We start from the raw sequence: 23591 nt of genomic DNA, 5'->3' as shown, positions 1-23591 counted from the left end.
GCTCCCCCTTCCTTGGTCAGAGATGCATGCAAGTCACAGCAGGAACTACTGCTGGGAAATATAGCCCCTAAACTCAGCGTACCCATTAAAGAGGGTTCTTGTACCATTTTAAGTTCAAATAAGTCTTTTGAGTTGGGGAGTGTTTTGTTTTTGTCCCGTAACCCGCCCTGTTTGACACACCGATGCTAGATGGAAGTCACAATGCTGGTTTTTATGAGGACATGTAGTGCAATTAATTAACATAACTTGTGTATTATGGGGAAGTATCTGATTCAGACATACTTGCGGTAGACCCATTAAAGTCAGTAGCGTTAGCCATTACTAACCTAAGTCCATGGATTGAAAAGGGTCTGCTCTTAAGGATGATATAGTTGGATATTACCTTATGTGATCCATGCCTATTCCTAGCTTTTATTTCTCACTGAAATCTGTAAACAGGCACATAGATAGCATCCCAATTGAACTGAAGATTAATCATTTTTAGCCTTGTTCATCCTTAAAATACATTATGAGAAGCAAGCAGGCCCTCATGACTGAGTGCATTTTAATTAGGAACAGAGCGAACATTTGTATATTCTTCATATTTGACACACAGCACCTGTACTTGTACTTGACTATTTATATCCAAGTACAAAAAAACTCGTAAGAAGTAGTTCTGCAAAGGGTGCCATATTCCTCATTAAAATGCAGAAGGGTAGAGGCCAAATTTGAGTTGTGTATATGTATTTTAAAGGAAGAATTGAGATAAAAATACATACCTGCCTTCAAATTTGAATCAGAGCACATGCTTTGTACTTTATTCATTTATTTCCACAATTTGTATCCTGCATTCCTAGACTTCAGGGCACCTGAAGTGGCTTAATTGTATCCAGGTACATAGAAACTCATAAGCACTGAATTACAGGAGGTCTAGCTGGAGTCTTCAATAGTTAGACTGTTATTGAAAGTAGCAGAAGCAAACTATGAGGTAGATGAATGCATTTTGAAAGAAAAACATGCATCAATGGTAAACCAAGATCAGTGGGCAAGATCAATCTACACTGCATGGGGGGAGGCGTATCCAGTGGAAAAAATGGGCAAAAATCCATGGAATCTAGTTCACACATACATTCTTTCAGCAATTCAACACAGATACATATATAACGCTCCCAACCAGCCATTTCTGCCTGTCACTGTAAATTCTGCCTGTGTTTCAAATGCTAGAAAACTTTCCTGGCTCTCACCCTCAGAGTACCCTATTAGCCTGAATATAAGCCACACCCGAATATAAGCCGCACCTTAAAAATTGGAGGGGGGAAAAGAAAAAAAAAGAAAAAATACCTGAATATAATACACTCCCTACCTCACTGATCCTGGCTGTATACTGGGGGGGGGGGGGAGCCCGGCTGGGTTGCTGACGGCCTTTCCCCTTCCTTGCTCTGTCTCCCTTCCTGGCCTTGGGGGAGAGGATGGGGACTATGCATGGGGTGGGCGCAGCTTTGCCACGCTCCTGGTGCTGTTTGCCCCACGCTTCTGGCTGCATACCGTAAGGTCGCAAATTTAAGCCACACATTAACCTTTCATGGTCAGAAGGGGTGGGGTGGGGATGAGGCTTATACTGAGGCCAATACGGTATTTGAATTCTCTGCTCTAGGAAACCTGAAAGCTGTATTCAATAAATCAGTACATGGTCTCAGCATTAGTTAAAGATAGAGGATACACAATTCATAAGTCTATAAGCAGAGCTATAAGATTCATGACTAGGCAGTAGCTAAGACGTTGTCCAAATGCTTGAGGCACCCCTCCTACCCCTGGCAGGATCAGTCATTTGTGCTCTTCCCATCCCAAGTGAGAAGACTGTGCTTGCAAGTGTGCACTCCAAGGGATGGGCCAGGTCTGTTTGTGTCAATGCAGAGAGTGATGGAGGATCTTGAGCTTTTCCCTTTGACTCTCCTTCCACCTCTGATTCAGCCAGCCCTGCTGATTGGTCAACTGCCTCCTTGGCTACCATGGAAACGTTGCCCTCAAGAGCCTGACTCGGACAGCTCCACCTCCCTTTCTGTGATGTCCTGCAAGAAAGGGGCAGGGGCCTCTTGCAAGTGGAGTGCTTGAGCTCTCCCCACCTCCAATCTCTGGATCCTATTCTGTCCAATCTTGCCAGCCCTGCCCTGCTCTGTTTTGCCCCCACGGGACCCATGAGAGAAAAGGGGCATTTTAAAGCTGGCATCCACACCAGCTTTAAAATGCCCCTTTTCTCTCATGGGTCCTGCGGGGCAAACCATTTGAACAAGATAGCAGCCATAACCAATCTATTAAAAAATACCTTTTCATTTCTCAAACTTTTAAGGTTGTGAAACTTTCTAGCATGAGAGAAATGTTAATAGGAAGAACGCATTAATCCTCACAAGCTGGCTCACAAGTGAGTTATTTATAACACACTTCAATACACAGTTCCAGTGGTATTGTCTATTGTTTCATGACCAGGTGCAGGATATTCAAACAGAGCCAACATACTTACTTAAAAAGTCCTTCATGACTGCAGAATTAACTGTTGGCACAGATTCAGGGTCCCCCCTCCTTCAGTCACACTGTGTGCATAACAATTTCTGGAGTTTTTTCTACGCCCCCAGAGAGGGTAAACTCCCTTATCTTTATTATGAACCATTTACAGTGGTTTATCAGAAAGCTCGCTCATATGTACACTTCTTAGGTGACTGATGTCATCATGCGCAATCCCTTCTGTTTCACGTGAAGTGGTTTCTGCTTCACGTTGCCCCTTCATGGATTTTTCATTCCTACACTGCAAGACTTGCCACCACCTTCAGTTGAGCAATGCTCACATAGGGCAATTTCAAACAAACACCTTCACACATTGCTGAATGAAGTCTTCATCATTTCAAAAATGTACATTAAGAATGGACCCCAAAGTAAGTTGTTAAAAGCATGGTGGATGAGAAAGGGTTCTGCCTAATCCAACTGCACCCCCACCCATTTCTATATGGGAAGGAGAAGAGGGGGAAAGGAGTTTGCGAGAGAGATAGCTCATCACCCCTCTAGTTTGCACCCTACTTTTTACAACGAAGCATGCAGACACTTTTGCTAGCTTGGTACCCCCTTCCCTACTGGAAAATGCAATGATTTTGATCATATTTGTTTAATTTAAGGAAACTGGAATGGGAAGAAGAAATTGTTTGCATAAGCCACTGTCACCCACCCAAAAAGCCAGCCTTTTGCATGCTACTGACAACTCCAATGTAGCTTTGTAGCACATTAAGGAAGGCAAAAGCTTTATCCTGACCTTGGAAGGGACTGCACACAAGTAGCCGACCTCCTGCTTCCTCTAAATGGCCCTCTTGGTTGCTTCAGCTCTGTCTTTATGAAAGCACTCTTCCATGAGACTTTGAAGGCATCCTCCCAAGTTTCCTTATGGCAGGCATTTTAGCAAGCACAAATGAAAGCCTATGTATGGAGCCTGCATTTCTGCAGCTTCCCTCCACCTTAGCACTTCTAAGGATCTCCGCCTGCATCTCAAAACAGGTAACTACACTAACTGACTCATACATCACATCTGCCTATGAACACTTGGCCTGCCTCTTCTACTTGCCTTTGGCCTTTGCTTGCCACCCTGCAGCATCATGCCCTCTGCACCACAGGCCATGGCTAGAAATACCTTATCAAAATTCAGTCCATTGTGTGCTCCCTACAATGTCATCACCAATGAAACAGTGTGCACACACAGAGATGCACGCATGTGAAGAAATAGGAAGTCCACCATTAATTTCAGAGTCTGCATTCAGGAGTCTGAAAAAGTTGAAGTTTAATGGTGAAGCTGTGAGCAATCACTGTATTAATCTAGCATTTGTGGTTCTCTCTGTCCTAAAGGAATGCAGTTTCCTGGGCATTTAAAAAGTCTCTCTCTCTTTCCTCTCTTTCGATTGAGCTGCTTAATTAATATACAATATCTGCACAAAAATACTAATTCTGAAAAAAGCTGCTGGATTTCCAAGCAGAGCATTAAGCTTCTCAGGAAAAAAAAAACAAACCAGCACATTCAAAACCTGTCCAGGAAAGTTCCTTTTAGACAGAGCACAGAGTGCCTTCGTCTTTTGGGGTAGGGTAGTTTTGCCTAGAAAGAAACAGCAATAAATACCCCACATTATCATGTCCTACCATACATTTTCAACATATATTGCATGTTTTACTAATTTGTTTAAATCCAGAGAAATTTAAGAGCTTGAAGTGAACATCATTTCATAGAAATGGTCCTGTGAAACAGGTGTGTGAAACATTAGGCCCTCCACACTTGTTGGACTCTGAACTCCCATCAGTCAATAGTCAGGGATGATGGGAGTTGTAAGCCAACATTTAGAGGGCCACAGTTTCCCCATCTGTGCGTTAAAACCTTCAGGTTTGTTTTTTGTTTTAATAGAACAATGGATTTCCCATACTATTTTATCACATTCTTTCAAGGAAAACATTGATAAATGCCTTAACCTTGGTTTACAAATAAAATCAGTTCAGTACAAAATATAGGAAAATTAACACTGAGTGATGACCCATTCATCACACAGGCATTTGGTTGGCCACTGTGAGAACAGGGTGCTGGACTAAATGGGCAACTTGCCTGATCCAGCAGGCTCTTCTTAGGTACACACATTTCACCACACATCTGGCTCTGACATGTGGAAATTCTCTTTACTACTTGACTGGATGATACAGATGGTTAAGTAATGTCAAGGTGAAATCCCAGAGAAGTTTAATAACTTTTGATTTGATTGAGAGTTCTTCTCAATTCCAAGTCCTTTATCCAGAAGTTTTCCTCAATAAGCCTTCAATAGTAAGAGTAGAGAATTCTAACAAGTAGCTGCAGGAAAATGCCAGGTGATCTTTTCATTAAATTTCTGCAAAAGCCATATCCTCATATTTGGTTTCCCAATGCATGTCATAGGTCAGAGATTGAGAAGTCTGAACACTGAGTAATTTCTTTGTTCTTATTCTAATGCATTCTACAGCAAAAACCTGAAGCCACACCGTTATTGCTGGAACATTTTCATCAACCTCAAATCTTTTATCTGAAACTCAAGCCTAACCTCCTTGTTTGTTGGCCATTCCCCTCGTCCAGGACCTGAATGAAAGTGCAAGGGCTCAAAGCTATACAATTTCAAGGTTACAATGGACTTTTCGAATAATTTCTTCATGCAGCAGGAAGTGAATTGATCCAAAGATGGCAAGCAGTGAAAAAAGGCTGCCACAGTTCATTGCGATTTTGGTCCTGATTTCAATGAATAGAGATCAGCACTGATATAACAAGTTGCCTTCTTCCTCTTTTCCATACACACAGCAGATGTAGCACTTCAGTCACACAAAAATCTATTTGCTGAAGCTGGACTTTTATATCAAAAATTAAGGGAGAAACCAGAAATTTAGCTTCCAAAAAAAACCACCCCACACACGCTCAATTCATTTTCAAAACAAACAAATTATTTTTGCATAACTCTTGGAGTTTTGGATACAGGTATATCATACAACAAAAAGACAAGTGTGACTACCTAGCAATCTGCTACCCAGTCCAGACCAGAGAGGGATGAAGGTTAGAAAGGGAGTGTAATGGAGTACTGCCAGAGCCACACACTAGCATGCATCCAAACTTAGCTCATACTACCCAGGAGAGTAACCCCTGCTGTGTTGATGCCAGCTCCAATTGCAATTTTACACCTGCAATTATCCAAATTTCATAGCTCTCAATCCCAATGTCAGAAGAAACACTCTTGTGGGAAAGGGTGTTAAAACCACTTCTTCCTTTCATACAATTCTGTGCAAATCACTGAAGATAGCAAAGATTTTTGCTGTTGACAGATGACATTTCAATAAACTTTCAATAAATCTTGGGTGTTTGGTGTGTCTGTCAATGTCATGAACTCCCATCGCAAGACTATGTCACTCACTTATTCTCAGATGAGAATAAGGCCCTCACCCAGGATCTCCAACAACCAAAATGCAGAAAACATGTCCTTGTCTGTCAATAATGAGAAACAAATAAGACCCTATTTCCATTACTATTGCTTCTGAAACATAACCCTTACACATGAGCAGCAGATGAAACAGATATTAAAGGTCAAGCAACCTTCATGAGATACAATGTACCGTGGTACCTCAGGTTGAGTACTTAATTCGTTCCAGAGGTCCGTACTTAACCTGAAACTGTTCTTAACCTGAAGCACCACTTTAGCTAATGGGGCCTCCTGCTGCTGCCATGCCGCCAGAGCACGATTTCTGTTCTCATCCTGAAGCAAAGCTCTTAATATTTCTGTGTTAGCAGAGGTAATATTTCTGTGTTAGCAGAGTCTGTAACCTGAAGCGTATGTAACCTGAAGCATATGTAACCCGAGGTACCACTGTACTCCTGGCCTCTCACACATTTCCCAGGAAGCATGAGTCTAGCAGAGAGGCCGAAATATCTACAGAAGTAAGCCTATAGGATGCTCCAGCTGCAGCAGGAAGTGATGTCAGAGAGATATAACACTCTAATATAATATACATGGTGCAACATCCTTACTTACTAGAGCACTGGAGCTGGACAGCTCCCCATGTTCAGCAATCCCCTCCACTTTCCCTTATACAGTAGATTCTGAGTCTGGCAAGTTCTTCCTTTTTTCTTTCTGGACCCTGCTGCTTCTACCTTCAGCAAATAAGCCAAAAATTCTCTGTATCCCCTGTCTGGAAGAATTAATTCTGGGCCCCCTCCCTGCTACAGCACATCTTACTGGGTCTGACAAAGTCTGTCAATCCAGTATCCCTCTCTAAAAACCCTATTTGGCAAATATCTAAGCCTTGGATACAGCCCTTCTGGCCCATGATTCCATTTAGCAGTTGCATTGGCATTGGAGAAACAGTACTAATAAAAGAAAACTACAGAAAGTGCTACCTAGACAAGCAGTTGTAATGTGGCACAAAGGCCCTATCCCTTTGTGGAGTGTCCCACCAATATGGTCTACATAATCTGTGTTCAGGTGTGGAAGATGATCAGGGACTGGCAAGGACTGGGTGTGCTGTATGAGCACACCTGAGGCCAGTCAAGCCTTCATGTGGGCATGATCTCACCCAGAATGTATGCCTATTATTGACATAATTTAAATTCGTAGGAAAGGAAGGAAGGGTGAGGGTCTTAACAGGCAGTTGATTCAGAATAAACAATACAGTCAATGCAGTGCATTGTATGCAAACAATGCATTGTATAAAAATTGTAGCATAAGAATATCTGGCAGTTTCATATTCCGAGAGCAGTAATTGAATGGTAACATCTACTGTAAATGTCATAGGGCAGTTGGCTGACCAGCAGTACTGCAGGTATCCCAGTGCAAACAACAGGTGTTCAGTGTAAAAGGTACATGGGATGACAAACAAAAGCAATGCAGAATCCTGTACAATTCACAAGCACTTCTTTGTTAAATGGGGCAGAGGGACACAAAAGACTGAAAAGGTAAAATGATTCCAAGAAGCATCTGGCAAATATTTCACTGGCATCAATGCAGATTTTGTCAAGAACACCGGAGCCTGTTGGAAATAAGTCAAGTTGCTAAAGCTGTTGGAAGATGGATAAGAGAGAAGCTATTTATTGTGCAGGGGAATTCTGGACTGTGGATATGGTCCTGGAAGATTAGCTGCCTTCCTGGGCACTGCAATAACACCCATAAACTTGCCACAGAATTGTTTTGAAAGTGGCATGCTGATTCACTAACTCAGCAAACAGCTTTGCATTTTCTTTTTGTGTTTTTTTTAAAAAACAGAATCACTTATTTATTTTGTATTGGTTTACCTACCACTCATACTGGTTTAACAAGAACCAGGGGTGGCCTACAGGGCTGCATTCAGGTTACCAAGGGAGGAAGGACACAGAATCAAAACTAGGGATGGGGAGAATTCGGTTTATACTTAAAATAGAATATATCCAATTAGCACTTTCCAAAACAATGTGAAAACTAAACCACAACTGTCCTTCTAAATTCACATTCATCCAAATTTTGCAATGCAGCTCTCCCCCCAAGCAATGTTTACAAAAATACAAAAATATATTAGGGGAAAGTGTACATAAAAAGTGTACATAAAAATATTAGTACATACTATGTTATTATTTAAAAATAACATACAGAAATGCATAATTTTAGGAGCAATTATTTGCCAAAATGTGCACATTAGTCAAATCTGCATAGAAAGTTGTGCTTATTAAGAGAAAATTGCACTAAAATAATGGGCGGGGGGTGTAAGTATTTGTTAAAAAATCAAATTGCTGCAGAAGTGTGGGGAGCTGAATTTAAGATTGGAAAAAGGAGCAAATGAGAGAAACCAAAATGGCTAGATCCTTCCATTCTTAGTCAAAGCTTATGAAAAGTGGAAGTTTGCTTTGGTTTCCTAACATGATCAATCAGGGGTAGCCAGCATAGTGCTTTCCAGATGTTGCTCAACTCCAATTCCCATCAGCCCCAGCTAGCATGGCAAATGGTGAGGAATGATGGAAGCTGGAGTCCAGAAACACTACCACTGTGGTCCAGGAACTATCTGATGAGAAGTTACATATCCGTTCAAGCTGCATGATTGGAAGCAGGGGAATTCGTTTCCCCAGCACCAGCAACAACACCCAGGACTGTGCCAGGTGACTTGGAAACTACAACTAATCCAGAATTCGGCTGCCAGACTGTTTACAAGTACAAAATTCCATTTTGAAGCCCAGAAGGTCTACCAGCTTGCAAGACTTGCCACCCTGCAATCAATCTGAATTTAACACCTTATTCTCCTTCCTCTGCCTTGCTGAATTTCCTAACCAGTAAATTGGTTTGCTGTCTAGGGTACTGACATTCCTGCAGAGAAAGGTAGCAGTTCAAATATCCTTCCCTTTCCCTTTCTCAATCAAAATGTTAATAACCACTATTGCTTGGAGGAGGTGTGGTTACCTACCTCAAGTGCCTGATGTCACGATTAGTTTCCAGCCCTATGCAGCCTTTTGCATTGGTGACATGGAGACCTGGTTATCCTGACTGCACTTATTGATTTCAATGGTGTGTATGCACTTGCAAAGAAATATTCTGCTCATTTAAACCAAGCAAAGCCCACAGCTTCCAATATTTCTTCCCATGTGCTTCTTTTTAGGTACCAAGGGAAGCTAATAAATAATGCTTTAGTGGTTGCAGCTATAAATAAATACTCCATCAAGTGAAGGTTCTGAATAGACAAGGACAGAAAAGTAGTGAAGAACTCCAACCCTGCTCTCTTGTTTTTTTGAATTTCAGTTTGGTTAATGATGGCTTGGCACTAGCCCTCTCATTAGAGAGTTTTCTTCCACACACTTTCTTAGCTGTACAAGTTAGGAGGTGGACAGGAGGGGAAGCAGCAGAAGTCAGTAACTCTCTGGAAAGAGGACTTCTGAGCATGCCAACATGAACTGTGAAGTATGATGCATTGTGTTCTTTACTGATACATGATTCACTGACCCAAGAAGGTGTGGGAAAAGGGCATGGAGAGGATGGAAACTGGCAGACAAAAGTAGTGGCAGCAGTTGAAGAGCTTCCCAAGAGTAGAAAATTGAAAGGCAGTACCAGCACAATATGCATGTAGGGACAGGTGCATGGGTCCAAATGTCTTTCTACATTCACTCTTACACACATATCCAAATACATACTGCATAAAACCAGACAGTTGGAGAAGACCATATCTCTAAGCAGAGCACAGGAGCATTACAAGAAGGTGTCTGCTGGGGAATCACCTTCAGTTGACTCCAGCAAGCTAGTCAATAATAATAATAATAATAATTTTTTATTTATACCCCGCCCTCCCCAGCCAAGGCCGGGCTCAGAGCGGCTTACAAGCAATAATAAAAACAAGATGAGTGATTACAACTTAAAAACAAAAATAAAATACAACATTAAAATAATGGAACATTAAAATATTAAAATGAAGCCTCATTGCAGGAGAAGGAAAAGAAAAAAGAAAAAAGGGGGGGAGGGAATCAAATTGGCTCCAATCCAAAGGCCAGGCGGAACAACTCTGTCTTACAGGCCCTGCGGAAAGAAATCAGATCCTGCAGGGCCCTGGTCTCATGAGACAGAGCGTTCCACCAAGTTGGGGCCAGTGCTGAAAAGGCCCTGGCTCTGGTTGAAGCCAATCTAACTTCCTTAGGGCCTGGGACCACTAGGGTGTTGTTATTTATGGACCTTGAGGCTCTCCGTGGGGCATACCAGGCGAGGCGGTCCCGTAGGTACGAGGGTCCTAGGCCGTCAAGTCAAATGCTGGGAACAAAGGCAAAAGGGGCACTCACAGAGTAAGCAAATCAACCATGTACAAGATCAACCGTGTACGAATTGGCAAAGGCTAAAGTGCAATTTTTTGTTGTGCTTTATCCTCTCTATTTTATTTCGTAATAGAATGTCTTCCAAACTGTAGCAAAAAAAAAAAAAGGAAGGAGGGAGAGGAAGAGAGTGCTTCAGAGACTGGCAATGCCAAGAACACAATCATGTCGACAGCCGCCCCACACATTTGTTACTGCATTCTCAGCACAAGTGCCGGAATGAACATCTGCAGTGTAAAAATTCAGCCCATTAGTTCCTGCAGCTTGTTAGCATATTTTAATACTGCGTTCACAGCTTTCTATTTCCATCAAGGTGTTACTAGGTGCCAGACTCTGTATTCACAAACTCTGCGGATACTATCCCTGTGTCCTTTTATTCTGGATCTGATGGGGGTGGGGAAGGGTGAAAAAGGCAATCCAGAAGGCAGAAAAGAACAGGCAACAGGTATTAGCAGATATGGGGATGAAAGAGACAGGAAGCACACATGCCTTGTGCTTTTTGCTTCTGTGCTGCTCTGTCACATGCAAAATGAATTTTTCACATCTCTCAAGCAAACTGTCCAAAACTAGCTGCCCGTGCATCTCAGAACTAGTTTGTATGTGGCCAAGAAGAACATAAAAAGGAGATATTGGGTGCTTTGTGAACATGTTCACTGATCTATGGTACCTGGTATCCAACCAGTCCTTTGATTCTAGCTTTTCCGTCTTCTTTTGCAGCAGGCAAAAGTCTTGTTCTGCACACAGCAGGTGTCAAAAAGGTTGGTGGTTGGTGGAGGAGAAGAAAGAAAGTGTCACAGGAAATGGCACACACTGTCAGCGATATAAAGAAACAGACACCAACTTCTAGTGAAGATTTCAATTATACCCCTTTGCTGTGTGCATCTCATTAGGTCATTCACTCCAGTTGATGGAAACCACAGAAGAGAAGAGGACTCTTGCGCTGGGGTCCTGCTTGTGGGTTTCTCACAGGAATCTTGTTGGCCACTGATATCAAATGTAAAGTGCTAGGAAACAGTTAACTCATAACTAGGTGTTCTCAGATGTATGGCTACGAATAACATAAGGTTTTAGGTCTGGTATGCAGTTATACACATATTTGAGCTCCTAACCTTGGCTGGGGTTAAGTGGATCAATTTTTTTTTTTATTTTCACATTAGAGAGGCAGTCTCCAATAAGCTTAAAAGTGGGTGTCAAGGGCCAATTTAGCATATGTGAATTTAGAATACAAGAGACAAAATGAAAATTAGATGGCTAAGCTGACTATATTTTAAGAAACACATCCTCTACCTAACTGCCATGTTACCACATATTAACCAATGGGTCCCATTTTTCAGGACCACATCAGAATTTTTTTAACTTGAGTTAAACTGCGTTTGAATAGTTATGACCAAAAATATTAGAAAATCAGCATTTTCACATCCCAAGAATTAAATTGGCTCATTATTTAAAACAAATATCGTTGCTTAATATTTCACAAAACAGAAATTTAGAAAAAAGGATTAAAGCAGCAGAGGTTTAGAAGGGTTTATAATTCCTGGTTTTATATTTGGATTTTGCACAAATATGCTAATAATCCATCCTAACATTTCACAAATGAAAACATGTCTAAGGCAGCAAAAGAAGGAATGCTGCCTGTCATGCTTTGCCCCTTGAACTGAATGAACGATGTGCAGCAGCATGGCTTGGTGAGTTGCGCACAATATACTAACTTTGCTAGTTATTGGTTTCTGTGTGTCCCACTTTCAAAATGTCATTTAAAAAAAGATGCTTAACAAAAGAACACAGTATGTTCTAGCATCTGCTATGTGATTTTATAAAAATGCTTTCTTAAGTGGGAACATGGAAAAAAAGAACCTTATTCTCCAAGTTTTGGTCTACAAACTTAAGGGGAGATAGGCAAATCTTCACAGGTATGGGAAGGGAAGCTATGGATTAATGACATATCCCTTAATTTTGCAAGATTATCTCAATAGGCACTATAACTGCAGCTCTTTCCAAAGCCTGCCTGGCAATGCTGGGCACTGAACCTCAGTTTTTATGCATGAAGAGCTATAGATCCTCTTTGCATTCCCAATAAAAGACTCATTCCTGGAAGTAGGCAAGAGGGAGAGAGCTCATCATGAGCCTCAAAGGCTTTTGGGATTCCCTGATATGAACATTTGATAAGATGGTGTATTTTGTCCTTGTCATGATATCTAATGAGAAGGGAAAAATAAATAACAACAACAGTTCTCGCTCTCATTTTTGTAATTATTTTTGAATTTTGTAACAATTACAGAGATGCAGTTACATGTAAAGGTAAAGGGACCCCTGACCATTAGGTCCAGTCGTGACAGACTCTGGGGTTGCAGCGCTCATCTCGCTTTATTGGCCGGCGTACAGCTTCCGGGTCATATGGCCAGCATGACTAAGCTGCTTCTGGCGAACCAGAGCAGCACATGGAAACGCCGTTTACCTTCCCGCCAGAGCGGTACCTATTTATCTACTTGCACTTTGACGTGCTTTCGAACTGCTAGGTTGGCAGGAGCAGGGACCAAGCAATCGCGGGGATTCGAACTGCCGACCTTCTGATCAGCAAGTCCTAGGCTCTGTGGTTTAACCCACAGCACCACCCGCGTCCCGGCAGTTACATGTAGCAAAGTTTAAGATGAGTCTATATAACCCAACCACATCAAGGAGGGACAATTCTAAAAAAATTAAATACATATATAGCAAAGTCTGCTTGCTTATCTTATCTTAAGAATCCACATAAAAGTGAGCTCTTGTTCCAGTTCCTCTTCCACTTGTTCTCGTTTTACTTCCTGCTATTTTTCTGCACATGGCCTTTGGTAGAGATGATCATAAACTTTGAAGGTTCCTCAAACTTTTTGCTCCTTCCTCATCCATATACTCAGAAAGGAGTTTAGAAATAAATAGATTGTGTTCAGTACTATATAATTTAGTGCTATAAACGTGGAAAGATAACTGCTTCTGCTTTGCTGCTTTTAAGTACTTTGGAGAAGGGAGTGGTGAATGATTACCAAAAAATAAAGAAACAAGGCACAAGAAATCACCAACAATTGTAAATTTCACTAGTCCTCTTTAATGTACAGCTTAAATTGTGAACTGCAGGTATCTGACAATTCACAGAATTTTTAACGCTTGGTAGAGGTCAAGGAAGACCATCTTTTGGTGAAAACTACAAGCATAAGGTGTGGCTGAATTAGTACACAATCCTCATGTGGATGTGTGCAGTACACGTGCCTTTGCTAGATGTGAAGATGTGCAGTTCAGAAACCCAGAAATGTTATATAATATTGAACAGTGAAAAGAAAAGGGTTGAAAGAAGATCACCACTGCCACACAAAACTGCCCAAACTGGCACAGTCCAAAATAATAATTGCACATGCACACCAATAACATGCTTCCACAGAAAATCTCCACAGAATATAGGTGCAAGCCCTTTGACTGCTGGGGCTCAAAGTCTGGGTGGCTGAAGGAAGCTAGCTATCTGCCACTTGCTTCTCTTCAGTCCAGCACATATTTCCCCCCCCCATGGGTTAAGGGGAGAAGAAATGGGGCAACTTGTTCACTCTGTTCCACACTTTAGTCCCACAGAAATCACCACAGCTAAAACACTTGGGACTTCAGGGTTGAATGTAGGCAGCTTGCCTACATTTTCTGAGTCCTAAAACCAGTGCTTTTTTTCTGGGGGCACGCAGGGGGACGCATACCCCTAGACATTTTGTGAATCTAAGTTTGGTTTTCTTGAGGGGCAGTATTTCAATATGAGTAGGAAAATTTTGAAATATACTCGGAGTCGAGAGTAGATTTCATGCTCTTTATTCAGCTCATAGTGGTGAGGAGGAATGGAAGCTCCCCCACAATATCTGCTTTATATACATTATTTACACAATAGGCTGCACATGATTGGCCAATTCCGGGATTCTTCTGTAGGCCAATCAGGTTGTGGATTCATTTCCACCTGGAGCTGGATTGGGTGGCTCCTGCGGACCAATCATACTGCTGCTTTGTCCTAGAACCAATCAGACTGCTGCATTCTGAATCCTATTGTTCTAGGACCAATCAGACTGCTGCAATTTGGATCCTATTGTTCTAGGACCAATCAGACTGCTGCATTTTGGATCCTATTCAACTCAGTACATAACAATTTTTATTTAGAAAAGAGCACTGACTAAAACTAAACAAGTTCCCATAAGGAGCAAGCTCAATCACACTCCAGCATTGAACCTTGCAGAGGGGGTTTAGGAATTTTGAGCATCTGTTGAGGTGCAGCATCAGTCTGCATCTGCCCAGTCAAGGAATTTGTAGTGGAGGGCAAGAATCACTTCTCTTTGCCATCTTTCTCTTCTACAAATGCCTCGTGGGTCTTTTGTATTTTGTATCTGGCAACCTCAAGTGTACACTGAGCAAAAATTGCATGCATACATACTTAGATAAACACACACACACACACACAGAGGGAGGTAGTTTAAAATATGTATTCTAGAACAGTCATCTGGAAACATATTCTGCGTCAGAAAAAGGTTTGGGTTTTTTAAATTAAAAACGCAAGCCATGTATTATGGGGGAGTATCACAAATATATCTTCAGAATTAAAAAAATGAATCAACAAATGATGCATCATGATGTCTTTATATAAATTTATAGCATGACTCTGAAATGCTATGTGTAGTTCCGATGACTCATTTTCCAAAAGAATATTACAATTCTGGAAAACAACCAAAATGATCAAGGGACAGAGCACTTTTGCCACCAAAACAGAGGAAAAAGCTGTATCATTCTGTTGTGTAATTGTGCCATAAGCAGCAATGCCACTGTTTTGAGGTAAGACTCTGGTGCCTTTAAACTCTGTAAAACAGGCAGAAATTCTACAGGTGACACTGCCTGCCAACTCCATTGCAGGAAAAGGGTTCACCTTTTGAACTTCTACTGTCTGTCATGCATTGATTAAGAGCACATGATACATTGCACAGGATATATTGATATACATGGAACACCAGGGAAGTATGCCACAGAGGCAATTTCTCTTACATCTGAGAAAATACAGTTCAAAACTTGCCACTTCTGCATCATCAGCAGATAAAGCACACATTTCTGCTGTTTAATTAACCAAGTTCTACTCCTCCAACTTGTTTTTGTACAGAAATACGATAGCTGCTCCATTGGAAAGAAGGTTGCCATCTGGCTGCCTCAGTGCTACTCAGTGAGAAATATAGAACTGCCCTATATTAAAATGAATTGCATATGCAGAAGAGCAGAGGCCACTAGTATATCTAAGTCGGGGAAGGATAATTCTCTTGTTGCAAATTTGTAACAGAAATGCCTTCTGTTTGGTCAAGCTCTGCCTTTGCTCCTATTTAGATTTTCTATTTGGAGAAAGCTACCGTATTTTTTGCTCAATAAGATGCATTTTTTCCCTCCTAAAAAGTAAGGTGAAATGTGTGCGCGTCTTATGGAGCGAATGCAGGCTGCGCAGCTATCCCAGGAGCCAGAACAGCAAGAGGGATCGCTGCGCAGCGGTCCATCTTGCTGTTCTGGCTTCTGGGATTCAGAATAATTTTTTTCTTGTTTTCCTACTCCAAAAACTAGGTGCGTCTAATGGTCTGATGCGTCTTATAGAGCCAAAAATACGGTACTTGCGTTGCTTCATTTTACACTGGGCCTGATCTGTCTCAGTTACGATATCCGTATACACACATGTGCTGCACCTTTCAAGTTTATAGCTCAGTTACTCAGGCCCAACCTAAGTGAGAAAACAGGGAGCTGTGACTGGTAGTCTGTCTTTCTGCTTTGGCAAAAAGCAATCACAGGGCAGGGCAGCAGGCAGGTAGACCAAAGCACTGATGGACAGGAGAGTTAACCCTTCCTCCCTGTATCATTTTCTCAGCAAAAGCCTCCCCTTCTGCCTCCATTTCTATTTGCTGTTAGAAAAATGAGAGCAAAGTTTGGCCTAACAGGATAGTGATTTTCACTGAGAAAACCTGAGTGCAGGTTGTAAGGGTCAACTTTCCAAATCCTGACACTGCAGCAGTCCCAAACCAGATTGCCACTTGCCAAAACAGAAAAGAGGCAGGTGATTTGCGATTGGTTTCAATCAAGAATCTCTCGAAGCCTTTATAGAGGCCACAAGCCTCATAACAACTGGCAAATTCGTTCAGATTGTTAGCATGAATTACCCAGACCCATTTATCATACATATTTGCTAAATAATTAGCAGGTGCAGACGGCATGGAATGGTGCTGGAGTGCTGCAAGGGTGGCCAAATACTAGCCATTGTTAAAGGCCCTTAAGATTTACATCACTCGACAAAATTACTTTACCTTTTGGCTAACATCTCGTACGTGGTTGCTAAGGTAACAAAGGTAACCAAAGAGGAATGTGCATGAATTTTGTGGTCAAATTATGTCATTTTTCTCTCTGCTGCTACCTCTTTTGCACCCATGAATCCAATCATTCTAAATCCTTTGCGATGAATCAGTTGAAATCAAGGGTTTATAAAAGCATACAACACCGCCTTATCCTTTATTCTCTCTCTCTAAAGCCTAGTAATAGACAAGTTTCAATTGAAATCACGATTGACCTGTTATCAGTAACAGGGGGCCTTTTCTCAGGCCTGGTGAAGCATAATCTGCATTGATTGTTATCTGATTAGAGGAGAATGCAGTCCTACTTCCCCCCAGTTACTTAAACCAACATCTCACTGTTCGTCCTTAGAGACCACAGCTTCACTCAGGCAGAGAGTGTCTAGACAGTATTCATGATCCATCTGTCTGGCACAGCCAGGCTGATGGCAAACTCTATTAGAACTGGAATATTTCTCTCTCTCTCTCTTTCTGCTCTCTCTCCTCCTCCTCCCCAGATTCTTTCCCTTTGTGAAGCAGTAATCTGACGCTGAAAATTACTATCATTGTTGCAATTCTCAAAATAGCAGTGCCAGACTTTCATTAACATCTATTCTAGACTACTAAATATTTAAATAAATGGACGAGCCACTCCTGATGTGGGACAGCCCCAGCACACCTGGACGAAGAAATAAAGTAAATAAATTTCAAAAATAAGAATGAAAATCAGTTCTTGAGATCAGCCTCACATGCTACCATTTACCTATACGGAAATAATCTTGAGAGGATTGTAAACATATACAAGTCTATTGCGATGCGATATGAGGACCTCCACTGGGCAGCTGGGGCATGCGGAGGCTGTGTAATTCATGGATTTGTAGCAAAACAAACCTTCACCTTAGCAAACTCTATTTGTCCCACGTATTGAAGAATAAAAAAGTATTCATTAAATTCTGGGCCCCCATATTACACAAGTTTCCAGCTACACAGTGTACACTGGGGTGAGAAACCTTTTTCAGCATGCAGACTACATTATCTCATGAGCACGCTTCCAAGCAGGGTGTGTGATGCAAGACATTGGTGGCCAGGGGCAAAAGTGTGCCAAACAACATATGTAATCCTTACTTTTGTGCAGTAGGCTACATTCAAGCCACACAAAAGCAGGTGGTTTTTACGCCTCCTACACCTACACCTATACACATGCGCACGCACACACACATCTCTGTGATAAATTCTCCATCCAGGCAACCAAGAGAGAGGAACACATTCCAGCCTGGCAAAAGTACTTGAGGCAGATATGGAGCAAGGCCAGTGAGGAATGTGTCCCTGTGTTAAGGAGTGTGGCCTGAGGCCCAAACAGAGAGCCCTACAGGGTCAAATTTGGCCCCTGAGCCTGAGGTTCTCCACAAGACAATAGTAACACACCAATTTTCTAACAGCTGTTAACCTTTCAATATTTGAAACAGATAATATGGCTGTATTTCAAACAAGTATACCATTTAGTATCTAAACAAAACAGTAGGACTGGATGGAGTCCAATAAATCAGCTGTCCACAGGTGAACATTTAGAGTTTCTCCAACGTTGTTGTTGTTGTTGTTGATATGCGGGATGCTGCTGTTGAGTCTCCTCCACTGTTTTCTCTGGGTGGTTCATTTTATTCTCTCCCAAGTCATCTCGCCATCTTTACTCTCAATCATGTCTCCTCAGAAAATCCTCACAGAAGCCGTAAGTTATATGGCTTTTGTTAATTTATGATTTTGCATCCTAATTATTCACACACAGGACAGAACAAACTGCTGGAGCATGACAGCCAGTGTGGTACAGTGGTTAGAGTGCTGGGACCTGGGAGACCGCGGTTCAAATCCCCACTCAGCCATGAAGCTCACTGGGTGACCTGGAACTAATCACTCACTTTCAGCCTAACCTACTTCACAGGGGTATGTGAGGATAAAATACGTAGGAGGAGAAACTATGGACACTACCTCAACTTCCTTGGAGGGAAGGTGGGATATAAATGCAATAACTACTACTACTACTACTACTCCTCATGGGCTGAAGACATCCATGTGCATATCAGAGCTCCCCTAATCACAAGAATTCCATAGACCGACACAAGTTCTTAATTTTAAAAAGAAATGTATTAGCTGTATTCCTGCCCACAGATACATGGTTGTAAGTCATAACTGAGTTGTGTGATCTTTATGGGTATCAAAAGCATTTCAGGGTTGTACATCTCATATGATTAGTACCACGTGATTCACTGGAACAGGGTCACAAAATATGATTAATGCCAACATTGCAAGCATTTAGTACACCAGGTCTGTCTGGAACAAGTATGTTACTGTGTCAGCTCTGCCCACCCCACCCCACCCCAAAAAATAATTATCATGTGGCTGCAGCAACTCTGCTATGAGGGAAAGTCACAACATTTCAGACTTTTAAGTGCAGAGAAACTGCAAGCAAGGGGACAAAACAATAGATGTGCATACAATTTATACATGGTGGTGGTGGGGAACGAATAGGCAGAAATTTCTCCCCTTTTCTCAGAATTCAGGACCATCCAGTGAAACTGAATGTTGGAAGATTCAGGACACAGGGGGGGAGAAAATACTTCTCAATACAGAAAATGTTAAGCTATGTAATCCACCCTCATAAGATGTACTGATTGTCACCTACTTGGATGGTGGAATAAGAAAAATCCACATAGAAGAAGGCTATAAATGGCATCTAGTCAAGGTTGCCATATATTTCCTCCAGTGTCAGAGGCAATATGTCTCTGGATATCAGTTGTTGAAAACCAAGTGGGGAAAGTGCTGCTGCAGTCAGCTCCTGCTTTCAGGCTTCCCAGAGGCATCTGGTCAGTAACTGTGAGCTCAGGATCCTGAAGTAGATGAGCCTTTGATCTGATGCAGCACATCTCTTTTTGTGTTCTTTTGCATGGCAAGTAAGTAAAACAAAGGCTAAAACCCTGGTATAGGTTCCTCCCATTCTCTTTTCAGTTGTTCAGCAAGTCACTATACTCTTCTAGGATTGCATATATTTAAATTAGTTAACATTTTAAATCAACAATGTCCTTTATCTCCTCTTTGGAAGGTGGAAGCCAATGCTACAAATTATCAGTCTAGCTACCCAGCTATAACTCTCTGGCCTTAATAAGTGGTTTGCCTGTTCATCTAATTCTAAGATGAATAAAATTTCAGTGCATGCTACCTCAAATGGATGCAGAATATTCCATAGAGACTATTTTAGTATAAAGTCACACAGCACACCATATGGCCACATTTTATGGATGTATGTGAGCACATATCTTATTCACCAAAGCATTCCCACTGTAAATCAGCAGAGGAACTGATGAGCTCCCAGTACTGAAAGCACACAAATTAACTTTGCACACCTGAGCAGTCCCAGTGCAGCAAAGGTGCAAAGATTTCTTGCAGGATTATCGCCTCGGGCTCTAATATCATCGAAGACAAAACATGCAATCTGACAGTAAACTGACTAAAATGGAGTTTGCAATCCTTTAGAGTTCACAATCCTCTGATTAAATATTTTTTCAGGGTACAAATATTCTTCAAGTTACTTATAGAATAGTTTCATCGTAAATTTTTACTTTTTTCCTTCTCACCCACACTCTGCTTCCTACAGCGGACAATTATGAAAAGGAGCTATAAAACTATATTGACATATTTGTTTTCTTTGCATTCAAGCTGTGAAGAATATTGACTGTGTCTCTTTGCCCCTAATAGTCTATGGCATTATGAATAGCTCTTACCAATTATATCGAAATACCGAGCACGGCAACTATAAAAGCATAATGTACCAACACTTATAAGGAGGTATATGATGACAAATCTTTACCACTTCTGTCAGGAGAGGATTTGGTTGTTAAGCATGTCCTCCTCAACCCAGCCCAGGATAGATCTAATGCAAAAGTACAGAACGTTGCAATCAAAGTAACTAACACAATGCATTAATTAAATGTACAGCTAAGTGCCCAGCACTTATCTTTGCTAGTAATTTAAAACTGTTGCCCAAGTTGTGATTGCCGCACCTGGCCTAACCCTATCAAAATTTGGAGCCGGAAAAAAATCTGGAGCATAACAAATTAAGAGCCTCTTCCTACCCAAAATATAGTGTCCTGTACAATCAGGATCCAATAATACAGAGCATACATGTAACTGTTTTTAAAAGGAGCTGGAATCTTACAGTGCACTGTTTGATGGGAAGAGGGAATCAGAGGAGATTCAATCCAGCCCTCTTCTGAACAGCTGATAGCAAGATTAGTTTTCTTTCATTTTTAAAGGGTTCTGTGGAAGTAGCTAGAGATGCTTGATAAATTCGATTTCTGAGAATTCTGATGTGAACCGAGCTGATATGCACTTCCCAGTCTTCAGAACTGACATTTCTTTGAACTTTGTGATACAGGTCCTTGAAAAGTAAATAAATCGTGATGCAGTTCTTAGCTCACAAAAACATACCAACATGCACTAAAAATGCATATTATGAGATAAAATATGTTTAGAAATGCATACAATAAGAAAAAAACACACATATTAAATGCACATTTTGTAATAAAATATGCCTTCAAGGTGTCTTCTAAAGGTTTCATAGTTACTTATCTCCCTGACATCTGGCTGGAGGGTGTTCCACAGGAACGGCGCCACTATCAAGAAGGCCCTCTGCCTGGTTCCCTGTACCTTCACTTCTCACAGTGAGGGAACTGCCAGAAGGCCCCTTGGGGTTTAAGATCTGAAGTTTAAACTAGCAGGCCTGCCATTATTACACATAGCATTGCCTGTAGTATTGCTATCTATCAGAAATGTAGGCCGACACATTTTTTTCTCTGAGGCCCCAAAAAACTTGCTTAAATATTTTATCAGAGAACCCTTTCAACTAAATAAACTTAAGAAATCTTATCAATGAAAATATGCCTAACACATGTACAGAATTCATATAATCATAGCATTGTAGAGTTGGCACATCTAGTCCAACAGCCTGCAATCCAGGAATCTTTTGCTCAATGTGACCCTGAGATTAAGAGTCTCATGCTCTACCCACCAATCCATCAGAATGCACAGACCTCCAACTTTAAAACTTCAAATGTGGTCATTTGTAAGCAAATCAAACCTTGTTCTGTTATCTTTTTTTCATTTGCTACATTAATCTTGTTGTAGGGACTCATTTTTCCACCCTAAACCCTGTTGGGTCCATTCCTGGTACCAGATCTTGGGTAAGAAGTACCAAGAGTGACTGTCTGTGGGAAGATTTAGCAGCCCCTCCCAGGCTCTAAAAATGAGACCATAAATTTATATGTGCTTTGGGAAGACCCTGCAGCAGTCAAGTGTAGTTTGGTTCTAAATAATTTTCATATAAAATGCTTTCAGTGTTGATAAGTGCAATTTATTGTGCTCTGCACAGTTCAGTCAGAAATATGATTTTGTTATACAACAACAGACATAGACCAGCTTTAGTAAGATTGCAGGTAAGAGAACAGGCGAAGAGCCCTGCTGGATCTGACCAAAGGCCTAACTAATCCAGCATCCTGTTTTCTACATTGGCCAACTAGATGCCTACAGGAAGCCCAATAAGGGTAATAGCCCTCTCCCTCCGCAACAGGCAATTCTAAGGCAAGCTGCCTCTGCTCTTGGTGGCAACTTATGTGGAGTCGTCTTGAGTCACACCCAATGGTTAAATCTTGGTAGCATTGGCAAATTTAATATTTGTAACTACATCATGTCTGTCCTTCCTAAGGCTAGTTGTTGTTCTTTACAGAATAATTTTTACAACTGATTTTCCCTTAGAAACCAGCAAACAACCTGTCATTTTGAGTAACTAAAATAGGACATTAACAGGGAAGTTTGTGTAGGTGCTCTGACAGAACAAGCATTCAATAAAACCTTTTTGTGGCAGTCTCTCTCTCTCTACGAGGTTTGGTATGTTTGTTTTTGTTTGTTTGTTTGTTTGTTTTTCCATCAATATTTTCTTTCTATAGCCAATACATGTTGTTAAGTATGAGTTCTGTAAGTATGAGTTCTATAAATATTTTCCATTCAATAGCCTGTCCTTCATTTTTGAGACAAATCTGGAGAGGGGGCCTGAAATGGGCAAACCTTTAGTGGCAGTTAAATTGGTTACCTTTACCTGGAAGAAACAGTGTGTTCAAACTAGGAATTTTGTCACATTGATTCTGACTTTTTTGAGCTCCCAATACAAACTGGCAATGGCAAAATGGTTGGGTCAACATGCCCTTTACCAGTGCTGGGTCACTGGCAAATCCCAATCCTGCTGCCTTCTGCTAAAAGGCAATAAAATCTTAGCCATTTGTCATGACTCAGGTGCATATCTATGCCCAATACCCAATATTTATTCTCTCAAGAAATCACACACTTTTTAAGATGTCAGAAGCCAGTTCAGTTTGATAGGCTGCCCATCTTTGGTGAAATGTTGACATGTCCATAGTGACCCATCTTTTGCTCCAAAGAACAGGTCATGCTACAAAACTAGTCACATGACAGACTTAACTTGGAGCAAAGGCATTATTTGTAGATCAAAGAATGCAACAACTTAAATCAACTGTGTTTATGAAGCCAGCACAGCATTTAAGACGCACATACTAAAGTAAAGCCACAGAATGTCATAGGTTGTTTTTTTCATAAATGCATTAATGAAGAAAATCCACATGAAGAAAATCCACATGTTGAAAGCACGACTTCCCTTTAAAACTACTACTGAATGCAGCTAATTTATATTCTATCTGAAAGCACATATTTTATGGCTGCATTATAGTAACCAAATACCTCTGAATCACATGAAAAATACTAGTTTCATACTATCATACTACACTATTAAGAAATATGTGTTTCTCGGTTATAAAAGCTGGATTCAAAAAGATTATCCTTCTGAAATATAGCCAAATAATATTTAATTC

At 41.1% G+C, this 23591-nt stretch overlaps 1 protein-coding gene across 1 annotated transcript in view; it reads right to left on the bottom strand.

Moving 5' to 3' along the window:
• Positions 1 to 23591, bottom strand: part of LDLRAD4 (low density lipoprotein receptor class A domain containing 4) — a 176804-nt gene that overhangs the window by 134168 nt on the left and 19045 nt on the right. The gene's annotated exons all lie outside the window — the stretch shown is intronic.

This window comes from Podarcis liolepis, assembly GCF_965112155.1.
Source record: "Podarcis liolepis genome assembly, chromosome: 8".
NCBI lineage: Eukaryota > Metazoa > Chordata > Lepidosauria > Squamata > Lacertidae > Podarcis > Podarcis liolepis.
The sequence above is the reverse complement of the archived record's forward strand: the minus strand, read 5'-3'. Positions and strand labels throughout refer to the sequence as shown.